We start from the raw sequence: 10124 nt of genomic DNA, 5'->3' as shown, positions 1-10124 counted from the left end.
TGGATTCATTTGAATCTTTGCTTTTCTAGTTTTTAGTTTAAGTAATAGTTAGTAAGTTTCTAGTCTTGTAAAACTAGAGCAAACCCCTTTTATTATTTAAGTTTAGATAAAATTAGTTTTTAGTTTTAATTTACTGTTCCCTGTGTTCGATACCCAACTTACTTAGCTTTACCACAATTGATAGGTCCACTGCCTTTGTGTGTTTATTTTATAACTGAAAGTAGGTTTCAAACTAGTTCGTTTCACACACATCAAGTTTTTGGCGCCGTTGCCGGGGAACGGTTCTAAGTTAGCATTAATTTCTATATTTATCGATCCTTTGTGTGAGATTTATCTTACACAAAGGTAATTCTTAGGTAATTTAGTAAGTAAGCTAGGTTTTAATATTTATTGGTTTTTATTTTAAATCTGTCAAACTTTTCTGTTTTTGCTTTGAACTCGCCGAATGCACTCGAAGCAACTCGGCGAGTCTATCGCTGATTTACAGTTTTAGTTTTTATTTTATTTTTGTTCTTTTTACGCGTTTTTCTTGTTTTATTTGCAGTTGTTTCATGAGCCGAGGATCTGAGACACCTTTAGTCCCTCCACTAGAAGACCCAGAGTTCGCCCTAAGGAAGACCAAAAAAAAATCCATTGGAGAATCCGTTTCTTCAAAGAACTCGCCACTAAAGAATCTAAAGTTTGTTTTCAGCAAGATGAAGAGCAGCAAATCAGAAGCTTCCAGCGCCTCTATAGCAATAGAAGACCCAATCAAAGAGGACACCGAGTACGAAACCGAAGGACAAGAAGACCCCACTTTCGGGCACGAATCCGACTTTGACGACGAATTAGCCATTATCATGGCTAACATTGATGAATTCCCATGGGGGAGTGGAAAAAGAGGATGCGTGACGATACCGGCCCGGGACTTGTGCAACCCGCAATTCCTGCAACTGCTACTTTCGAGCTAAAGGGCCACATACTCGCTCAACTAAAGGAGATTCCCTTCTATGGAAAAGACCACGAAGATGCGCACAAGCACTTGGATGAAGTCAATGATGTAGGTGATTACTTTAATGTTCCAAATGTACCTTGCGAGACCCAGCTACTTCGCATGCTTCCAGTTACATTCAAGGGTGCTACAAAAGATTGGCTCAAGTCACTCCCTCCCAGGTCGGTCACCACATGGTCTAAGATGAAAGAAAAATTTATTGACCACTTTTTCCCACCTTCTAAAATAGCCAAATTGAAGAAGGCCATTGCTAACTTTGAACAACAAGTTGGGGAGACACTATATGAAGCTTGGGAGAGATACAAGAGCCTGCTAAGGAATTGCCCACACCATGACCTTAATAGTCAACAAGAAGTCTCCATCTACTATGACGGAGTCAATGTCACAACAAGGCAGTTACATGACTCGCAAGGACCGCTCACAAAGAAGGCACTCCCGGTGATCAAGGAATTAATTGAAGAGTTCTCTAAGCATTCTAGGGAATACCACAACCCACGAAATGAAGTAAGTATGGGGGTAGTGAACACAGTCAACGATGGCATGGCGGCAATAATGGCTAAACTAGACAGTTTAGATAGAAGAATGACGAAGATGGATCAAACAATCCATGCTATCCGGGTGGGATGTGAAAATTGTAAGGGGCCTCACTTAACTAAAGATTGTGATTTGGATGAGAATGGAAACAAAAAGGCGCAAGTTTTCTATTCTAGTGGCGACAGATACGGTGAGAATTGGCGGAAACCCAAGAAGGAATGGCTCCCGTATGAAGAATACAAAAAGGCAAAGGAAGAGAAATACAAGCAAAAAGAGAGGGATTTCTATCAAAAGGAAGAACCGGTTGTGGAAAAAAGAACCGAATTAGAAGAAATGTTCACAAGATTTATAGCCGCGTCCGAGAAAAGGCACAATGATCATGATGCTGCAATACAAGAGACCAGGACTATACTTAGGAATCAGCAAGCATCTATACTTAACAATGAGAAACTTCTTGGGAAACTAGCACATCAAGTGAACGAGAGAAGACCGGGTGAACTTCCAAGTAAAACCGAGAATAATCCAAGAATGGAGAATGTGAATGTTATAACATCTAGTTATGAGGAAATTTTCACTCCTCTTACCCCTGCACAGAAGGTCTCAACTAAGGTGCAAGCAGAAAAGACAGAAGAGTCAAGTTTAGCTAAATCCGATCCGACTCGCCGAGTCCCTCTAATGGACTCGACGAGTCCACGCCCTGATGATAAATCTACTGTTTCCTTAAAGCCTTACATGCCTCCTTTTCCATTTCCAATTCGATCCATACCTGATGAAAAGGTCAAAGCATACAGAGCTTTCATGGAACTTGTTAAAGCCCTTCAAGTCAACATCTCATTTGTTGAAATGATGCTTCAAACACCCAAATATTTAAACTTGCTTAAGGCTCTCTTCGCTGCTAGAAAAGGTATGGCAGATGTCGCGGAATTAGTATTGAATGAACTAACAGAAAAGACGGTCGATTCAGGAAGCATCTCGATTCCTTGCTAATTTGGAAATATACTTGCTACTCAAGCATTGACCGATTCGGGTCCAAGTATTAATTTAATGCCTTTTTCTTTCTTCAAGAAGCTGAATTTACCGGAGCCGAAGTTTATTAATATGAAGATCCATTTGGCGGACAAGACAATCATTCGTCCAAGAGGTGTTTGTGAAGATCTTCTAATAAAAGTGGACAAATTTGTATTTCCCGTGGACTTTGTAGTGCTTGACATGGAAGAAAACCCAAAAATTCCAATTATTTTGGGGAGACCATTTTTGAATACCGCATGAGCATTGATAGATGTATGCGAGTCCACACTAACATTGAGGGTAGGAGATGAGTCAGTTGTGTTCAAAGCTATACCAGAGAGTAAGCAAGAAGAAACAAGAAAAGAAGAAGTTTCCTCCATTGATTTGGATGATGAAATACTCCGAAAAGAACTTGAACTCCTACAAGAAGAAGATCCAAGTAAATTTCTACTATCTTCTGGAGGAAAAGATGATGTTGAAAAAGACTTAGAGGAGATAGAGAAGATGCTGAAGGGAACTGATTCAGAAAACAAAATGGAATGTGAGGAATTCGCACCAACTCGACGAGTCCAGTCGAAGATTTCAGCAATTTGGATTATCTTGACCTTCTTGTCACTAGTCCCTTGCCTGATTTGGACATGAAGATTTTTCCTAATTCTTTAGGAGATCGAGCAGCAGAGGGTGGAATCGTTAAAGCATATGGTGACTTCCAACACGTTCAAGTAGCTTGCCTCGATACAATGATGCAAGAAGATGAAGACATTCGACTTGATGATGAGGCAAGTTTTGGAGAAGAGGGGAATGCAACGGTTAGGAAAGATGATGTTGATAACCCATTCTTTGAGACACGTATAACCAAACCTCGAGCCCGAGTTTTTCCCAATTATGAAGTAATGAAGTTTAAAGAAAGAGATGGACAAAAGAGGGTTCAAGAGAATGGGGTGAAGAAGAAGAAGGTGGGGAAAAGGACCATGCATGCAATTGAAGAAGATGCCATAAGGAAAAAGAGAGAAGAATTGAGAAGGGCATACAAGAGGAAGATACATGCTTATAAGACGAAGTATAAACTGCAAAATATTAGGCATGCATTCCCGATGCAGAAAAATGAAGAAACGTAGATGGGAAGGAGTCCAGCTAACGACTCCTTAAAAAGAAGCGCTTGGCGGGAGGCAACCCGTTATGAGAGTTTGCTTTCTTTTATCTTTCTCGTTTTAGTTTTTGTTTGATTTTCGTTTTTAGGATTTTCTTTTTCTGTTTTCATCTTCTAAATCATCAAACATGACTGCTTGAGAGTACGCATGGTCTGAGTGTGGGGTGGATTAAATATTTTTTTTGAATACATGACAAAATGATATAACTTTTTTGAAATATTTTCAAGTGACTCGACGAGTCTATTCATAATCCAGATGAGTTTCAATTCGCGACTAGACTCGCTGAGTCGATTTTATTTACAGAAAAAAAAAGTAATAATTATATTTTTACATCTGGTAAAACTAGGGTTTTTACCCTAATGTGCTCATATTCCATTCATACTCGTCGTGCACCTACTCTTATTCTCTCTCAAGCACTCATCTAGTTCTTCACTTTTTCTTCAAAATTCTCGAAGTCCATCAACCAAGGAACCATGTTTTCAAGAGGACAGAGCTCTCGAGGAAGTCAAGGAGATTCCCCTTGGTTGCATTTTCCACAAATCAACTCAAATTCAACAAGAACCAAGTGGAAGAAGAAGCTTGCGGAGCTCCAGAAAAAGGAGATATGTGCTCCCAATACAATTGATTGGGAATGGTTGGGGAGAGTTCTATATGAAGAAGATTTGGCCCCTTATATAGTCACGGCATTTGTGCACAATGGAGTATCCATTACATGTGATGGGTGGAGTCGTGTCTTCCGTATTCAAGAGCCGATTTATCGTGAGCTGTGCCTGGAGTTCTTTTCCACAATACACTTCCAAGGTGTGGATGATTATTATAACCCCGAAAGTATTACTTTTTGTCTTGGGGGTGAGCTTCGTCATTGTTCTATGGTCGAACTAGCTTGGAGATTGGGGATATATGACCAACAAGTGGTCAACATGGATGCATTTCGTACATTTTTGGAGCATTGCCATAAAGCATTTCCGGATTGGATCACAAGTTCAAGTTGGTGGAACACCATTGCTAATAAATTTTACATTCCGAATTCGGCTCAAGAAGGGAGCATACGATCGCCTATACACCGCCTTATTCACCGGCTGATTTCAAACACCATTAACCAAAGGAAAGATGATGACAAGGTTTCTAACCTTGATGTTTTCTTTCTTTGGAGCATCATTACACCTAATACTTTTTGCAACTTTCCATGGTGCATCGCTTCATACCTGGCGGAGGGAGCGGTCAAGGACCGCAAAACTTCAAAAATTAATGGTGGCATATTCGTGACACGTTTAGCCCATTCTTGCGGGTTAATGGCTAGTGGTGCTTGGAACATGCTGACAGAGATCCCAACATCTCCCTTTAATCCTATTCTTTTTTGCAGGGCACACATTATTGAAGATTATGGAGGAGGTCATTATGCTATCCCGCATGACGATCCGGTAATCGGGCCCGAGGCACCGGGACGGAGGGTTCGATCGAGACGTGAGAGGGAAGTGGAGGAGGAACCGCCGGTGACTCCAGTGGACAATGATGAAGTACCAATGGATTGGTAAAGTGTCGAGATGAGGAGGCTCCAAGTCCAAATGGCGAGGGGTATTAATTTTAGCAACGAATCCCACGTGCGACTTTTTGACCATTTTCATATTCCACATATTGATGGGGGTAACTTCCCCTACATTCCTTCTTGGGACGAGATCATTAACGCAAGGCGGAGTGGAGCTGGTGGGAGCGGGGTTGTGCATGGCCATGATGAGGAAGAAGATGATGACTAGTTTCTTTTATGTCTTACTAAACAATTTTTATTTGTTTTTTTATCATCTTGCTTGGTATGTTTTAAATTCTTAATTGGGACTTCAACTCTTATGTACTTTATGATCTATTTTCCTTGGTCTATTTCAGAATTTGGTTTAGGAAATGCTTACATAAGGAGTCTAGAGTATGTGAGAAAAACATGGAAACGAGTCAAGAGAGGTCGACGTATTGAGTCTAAGTGTCGAGTCCGGTCCGGAAGGGTTTATGAGTGAATGTTTACTGAAGCTATGGAAGTTTTAAAGTCCACTAGAATCTGGATTCAAGATAGAGTTAATTATTTTTCACCCAGAGATGACTCGCCGAGTGCAATTAACCTACTCGACGAGTCGCAATGCATTTTCACGATTTCAATAATTTTGTGCTAGTACTCGACGAGTCGTTTATATGACTCGCCGAGTCCTTCATTTATCTATCACAAGGGCTGCTGATTTGATGTTGATAGCTTCACCACTTGACCGCTTATTCTTTGCAATCAATTCCTGAAGATTTTACAGTATTTTTCATGCACATTTGGAGCTACCCACATGCGATTTGATGCCCACGATATGGATGAGTTGTTCACATGTCTAAAGTCGATTGAAGTAAGAACTTAATAGAAGATGATCATCCTATCAACTGCTATCCCAGGGGAGTTTGTTCCAATTCTCTCTATATTTGTTTTGTTTTTCTTTTCATGCAATATATGCAATGGGGACATTGCATAAATTAAGTGTGGGGTAGGGGGTTGGTTAAATTAGTTAAAATTTTAGTCAAATTTCGAAAATCATGAAATTTTAGTTAATTTGAAATTTTTGCATTCTAAAAATGTTGCTTAGGACTTAATTTAGAAAATTTTGGTAAAAAGTAATTAGGGTTCATGTTAGAATTATGTTGATGATTGCATGAAAACTCAAATGTTTAGTTGAGCCTATATACATTCTAGTGCATTTGTGGCTTCCTTATTCCAGTGAAATCATGGGACAAAAACATGACCTCACTTAGCCCGAAGGATGCAGTATGTTTAGCATCGTGTACCAGAAATGTATCCAGGAAAATTATTATTTTAGCCAATAAAGGTTGAAGTTGAGCGCCCCTGCTTAAGCATGTAGGGTTTTGAGTGAGAAAAAGTGAGGTACATGTAAAAGAGAGAGAATTACAAGAAAAGTTGTAAGAATTTTGGAGCAACTAAAGTGAAAATCAAAAGATCAAAATTCCAAAAGTGAAAAAATTGAAGATACCAAAGATCAAATCAAACAAGTTGGTGAATTCAAAGAAATCAAAGATCGAATTATTAAGGAAATAAAGAATTCAAAAGAGCTCCATAGTGGTATCATAAATTGTAATTCTAGATTATGTATGCTTGGGTTGCTCAACCAAAAATACCTTGAGGATAGGAGGTTTTCTACGGATGGATTCGGAGGGTTGCATAAAATGAGCATTGTTCAGGATAAGTGGGTGAATGTTTATGAGGATTGTAAGCATTTGGAAATGGGGGTTTTTAGGAAAAATTTAGACACAAATGCATGCGTTGGGATCTTGGCATAATGGCTGGGTTAGATTGGAGTTGTCCTATGTGATTCTAATGTGCTAAAATTCAGGTTTGCTTGGGGGCAAGAAAAAGTCAAGTGTGGGGTATTTTGATTGTTGCATATTTAGCCTCATATTAAGTATAGATTTTTATCATTTTTTTAGCTAATTTAATGCATATCATGGACAAAAGATACTTAAAAGTATTTAAATTGTGTTTTCAGTCCAAAAGCAAGCTTGGAAGCAAAAGGGAACAGGAGAAGCAGTTGGCAGCTCGAGAGTTGAAGAAAGAAGAAAAATGCTAAAAATACAAGGTACTCGGCGAGTAGGGTCGACTACTCGGCGATTTTCATCGAAGATTCGAGAGGATAAAGACTCTGTGACTTACCGTGTACGGGAATTAAGGGATGGACTCGACGAGTCGATCATGGACTCGGTGAGTCGGTTCGAATCTATAAAAACAGTTGTCCAGATCGACACAAAAAATTCTGGAACCCTTGGGAAGGAGCAAGTTGCGAATCAGAGCCATGAGAGATCTGGAGAACGAAGATACAACCAAAAAACCAATTCCAAAGGAGGTTTGAGGCAAATTCACATTATTCTTACTTTAATCTATTGCTATTCATCATGTTTAGACTTTTAGATTTCGTTTTTGTGCTGTTAATCACCTCAATCATGAGCTAAAACCTTTAAACTTCTGTTTAGGGAGACAATATTGATACTATGGTGTGATTTATGGTAGGATTAATTTAATATTGGTGATTTTGTTGATTCTAGCTTGTTAAAGAACCTTATGTGTGAATGATAACTAATTTTATGTTAATAGGAAGACAATTAAGCTGCATGAACATCTCTTAATTGCTACCTCATATAATTTATGTGACCACTTTATTATATGATTAGGATTAGCGACTGTGAAACTAGAATTAATAGAAAAATAGGTAAATTCATGCGTGAGCTTGTGTGATGACCATCAACAAGAGGTTAACTAAAGGACCAAATTAGTTAGCTATTACAAGTCTAAATTAACCCGAATAAATAATCTAGTGAATTAAATTAAATTAGACAATTGGCCACTGTTTGAGTTAGTTTGTTCTCTAAGGATTAGTGCAGCGAACATGAATCTAATCACCTGAATCGGAAGCCAATAGAATAATTAATCCATTGCACTATTACCATAATATCAACCATAGGATCAATTAAGTCGAACTAAATAGAAGTTCCCTTCGTCATTGGATTTAGTTGAATCTCTGATTTTCTAGTTTTTAGTTTAAGTAATAGTTAGTAAGTTTCTAGTCTTGTAAAACTAGAGCAAACCCCTTTTATTATTTAAGTTTAGTTTTTAGTTTTAATTTACCGTTCCCTGTGTTCGATACCCTACTTGCTTAGCTTTACCACAATTGATAGGTCCACTGTCTTTGTGTGTTAATTTTATAATTGAAAGTAGGTTTAAACTAGTTCGTTTCACACACATCAAATAGCTAAAATGTAATTGACATTTGATGAATGAATAAAAGGAGATTTATTTATAAGTAAAGTTACTATCTTGTGTCAATTGTTTACTATTGTTTCACTTTTGCAAGTTTTGACTTCCGGAATAATAAGATTATTCAAACTATCCATAGTTGATCATACTTTGGAAGTAGGTTATGAGGTTAGACTGTCATGAATTGGCTTGTAGATTGTCCAAGGTGTTAGACATAGCAAAAGTATGCTACAACATTCATGAGTGCTCTTGAAATAAGATACGAGTATTGGATTAAACCCACGCTCACCTAGATCACTTCATGGAATTCATCATGAGTGATTGTGAGACGATAATATCATATAGTCTTCAAACAAAGATATGTGAGTTGTTGACTACGAGTTGGTTGTGCATTGATGGTATGAAAATTCATCAGTAATTTGATGTTATAAAACGTATTGTTGTGCATGATTTAACGAGTAGTTAGTAGAAGCATATAAGTCGTAGTTTATCTGTTCCTTTTATCCTAAGAGGATTAAAAGTTATATCTTGGGCCCCTCGATGATTTTGTTTCGCTTATGTGTCGGGCCCGGTCAGGACTCAATTGATGTGTTCAATTAAGTTCTATGCCAAACAAATCAGAAATCGGGAAACAAAGTGAATGACAATAAGTATGACTATATTCCATGTATTTCTCTGCATGATATCTTGAAGAACAGAGGATTATACGATCCCTTATTTAAAGGATGCGTCACTGAATGGGTCAGAGTTTCAACATTGGCTTTTGAGAGCTACGATTGCTAATCGGATTTTGAAGTGGCATTGGCAGTTATAGTTATTGTACTTATCCAAGTTGGAGACTATTGGATTAGGTGTCTAAGCCCATAACTATAATTGGTAGGTACTTGACCCAATAGTAGTATGGTCCTTGTGGGTTGCCTTCACCAGAGTAATTTGATAGGATGGACTTTTGAGGAAGATGTTATTTCTGATTTATTAATATATTATAGGTATAATATATTAATTGAGAAATCATATTTAATTAGTATTGATCAAAAGTTGATTTTGAATTAATTTATTGATCAAAAGAGACTGATTAAATTTACAGGGACTGATTAAGTAAATCAGTAATACTTATAGTATGGGCTAATGACCCATAGTTGATTAGGATGGGCTAAACCTATGTGATAGTTCATGAAGGTTTAAACCCAAAGGGCCTAAGAAATATGAAGGATCATGGTGATTTAGGGTTTGCATGGATGTAACCCTAGACTTTCCCAAACTATAAAAGCATCCCCTTAAGCCATAAAATCGGCCCCATGCATTATTGACAAGAACTATAACCGATTTTAGTGCTATCTAGCCTCTCGTCATAAGCCTCCTCTTGAATTTGGTGTTTGTGACACATTAGAGGCATCACAATTGAGGTGTTAAAGATTTTAAATGCCAAGAACTACAAGCTACATCAATAGGTATTCATCTAACTTGGTTTTATGTTGTATATCTTCAACTGCATGCTTGTTAGGATGTATGCTTTGGAAATTTGAAATTGCATGTATAATTAGAGAAAACTTAGATCCAAAGCATCTGGGGTTTCATGTGGACCATAGGAGTGTTATAGTGCTCAAAACCCAACAACATATCCCTGCACTGCTCCCAAGTAACCACAACTCTC

The 10124-nt window shown here is 38.1% G+C and overlaps 1 non-coding gene across 1 annotated transcript; it reads right to left on the bottom strand.

The window, feature by feature from the left end:
- Positions 1–1222: 1222 nt before the first annotated feature.
- LOC111895301 (small nucleolar RNA R71) lies at positions 1223–1329 on the bottom strand. The gene has a single exon (XR_002851532.1). It is a non-coding gene; the product is annotated as a small nucleolar RNA R71 (small nucleolar RNA).
- Between the last annotated feature and the right edge of the window lie 8795 nt (positions 1330–10124).

The sequence above is a fragment of the Lactuca sativa genome, chromosome 9 (genome assembly GCF_002870075.4).
Source record: "Lactuca sativa cultivar Salinas chromosome 9, Lsat_Salinas_v11, whole genome shotgun sequence".
Lineage (NCBI taxonomy): Eukaryota > Viridiplantae > Streptophyta > Magnoliopsida > Asterales > Asteraceae > Lactuca > Lactuca sativa.
This window is presented reverse-complemented; position numbering and strand designations above follow the sequence as displayed.